The sequence below is a fragment of the Papaver somniferum genome, chromosome 5 (genome assembly GCF_003573695.1).
Source record: "Papaver somniferum cultivar HN1 chromosome 5, ASM357369v1, whole genome shotgun sequence".
In the NCBI taxonomy this organism is placed as follows: Eukaryota; Viridiplantae; Streptophyta; class Magnoliopsida; order Ranunculales; family Papaveraceae; genus Papaver; species Papaver somniferum.
This window is the reverse complement of record NC_039362.1, coordinates 85,701,675-85,703,989: the sequence shown is the minus strand read 5'-3', so window position 1 is coordinate 85,703,989 and position 2,315 is coordinate 85,701,675.

Genomic DNA, 2,315 nt, shown 5'->3' with positions numbered 1-2,315 from the left:
GGGGGGGAATAACATTCCTTTTTATGCTTGCATTCCCATTCTTGCCTCTGTTAGTCGCCACAAGATGATTTATTAGGGAATATGATGTATTATATCTCTAATACGTTTATGTATCATATCTGGATTACCTTTATCTTTTCCTCATTAATGTTTTCTGCCTCAGCTATCTTTTGTGCGATTATGTTCGCGACTGTGCATTCTCTTGTCTCTTATCTGTATTTTATATGTGTGCGTTAATATTTGAACTTCTTTATTTTCTGCGAAACAATATTGATATTAATTTTGTTTTTCTCTTGAGCTATTATTGTGCCCCCCTAATTAGAAGTCTTATTTTGCCTTAATGTATCATTTGTTCTTGTGCGGCGAAATCGCAGGAAGTCTTTACACTTTCGTGTAACGACCCATTGATCTCTCCTTATCATTTCTTCTATTATTTCCTCTGCAGGATATATGGATGCGTAAATACGACAGGCCTATTGTAAGGACCCTCAAGCTCGTCAACGCTATTAGACTAGTCAAGTGACGAATTAGCCGATAATATTTCGATTAGTTTAACACGAACGTTAATTAATAGAAATTAATCTAACAACGATTTATATACGAATCTAGTACCATCAGATAGATTTCGAAAAGCTACGCAGAATGGACTACTCGAACGTGTCATTCGGATATCAGACGAAGGAGATATCATCGGATAAGTATGAAGGGAAAATAGTCTTTTTCCTTTAGACCGACCTGGGCTGCCCATATCTGAATCGTGGGTGTATCAGTATTTTTGGATTGGTCTTATCGACATCACACCAAGAAGATAAACCATATCTCATTTCTTATTCTTTCTTCTTCTCTCTTTTATTTCTTTTCTTCTCCTTTGTTGAGTTTCTGATAAAGGCGATCGATGATGTTGAGATGTTTTTGTGACGAGAAGGATCAAGTTTTAGTACTAGGTGTTATTCCTGAGGTTGAATCAGTGATTTACAAGGAGGATACTTAGAAATTGAAATAGTAAATCACAAAGAATCAGAAGTATGGTTTGGTTTGAAATTGAGAAGTGAATCGAGTTGTTAACGGATGAAGAATTGAGGGGTTATTATCGAATTGATGAAGCGAAAACGTTCTGAAGGTGAATCGAAGAAATTAGGGTTTCATGTTCTTCCTAAAGTTAAGAACAAGGGTTTCTGAGATTTGTTGAAGTTATGATTAGTGATGATTAAGAGGAATTCGATGATGAAAATGATGTTATAGAAGGATGATTGAGGATGGGTTTATCGTGAATTAGAGTTTGAAGTTGAAGAACAACCTGATATCGGTAGTTAGGGCTTGATCCTGTTTTAATGAAGATTTGGGAATTAAATTGGGGTTTAGTTGAGAACTGTTAGTGATGATGGGATTGATGTGGTGTTGGATGAAATGTATTGGTGAGTTGTTGTAATCTTAAGAAGAATCGCAGAATCCAGTTAAGCAAGAAGAGTATAGTTGGTTTTGGAAGATGGTGGTGGTCTTGAGATGAGTTCTTGATTAGGCCATCCGGCTCCAGTTGCCTGTGTATGATTATTATGAGGTATTTTTCCTTCTAATATGTTTAGTGAAGTTATTTAGTGCTATTGATTGAGTATGTGTAGTTGATGATTGAGTTGAGGCTTGTGATGGGTGTGGTTGTAGAATTGGAGTTTGGTAGCAGTATAATTTGTAATCGAGTTACAAGATATGAGTATGTGTTAGTATGAAATGAAAATGGAGGTTGTGGTACAACTGAGTTGCAGTTTTGGGTTGATCTGTAATTGGGGGTGTTAGACTAAACTGAATTAAAGTGTTGCAGAGGGAAATGATATTGTGGTGGAGGACATGAAGCTGCAGATGAGAAGATAGTGGTTCTGAACTACTTAAGTTGAGATATGAAGGTGTGAATGAGACCCTCAAGTGATGTCTACTAGAATTACTGTTGGTGTTATGTTTTCAAGGGGATGAATGCAAGAGATTGAATATGATGAGATTGTAAATCATGGAAACAATCTGAGAGGTGTACTGGGTGTACTGGGTAGGAGAAATGAGATTAAAAGAGGATGTTATGTGATGCCTGAATTGAACATTGTGGTTGAGATGTAGGATTTGGGTTGTGAGTAATATTTGCATGTAATGAAGATTCAGATGATTAGATTAGAATGTATGAATATAGATATGAAGTAGTCTCATTGAAGGCTTGCAGCTACTGCTTTTGCAGGTAGGCTTAATTTGCAATTGTATTAAATTATAGAATTCTGTTAGAATGAATTGGTTGATATTAGACTAGAGTTAGAGTTTCATCTATTTAAGAACCT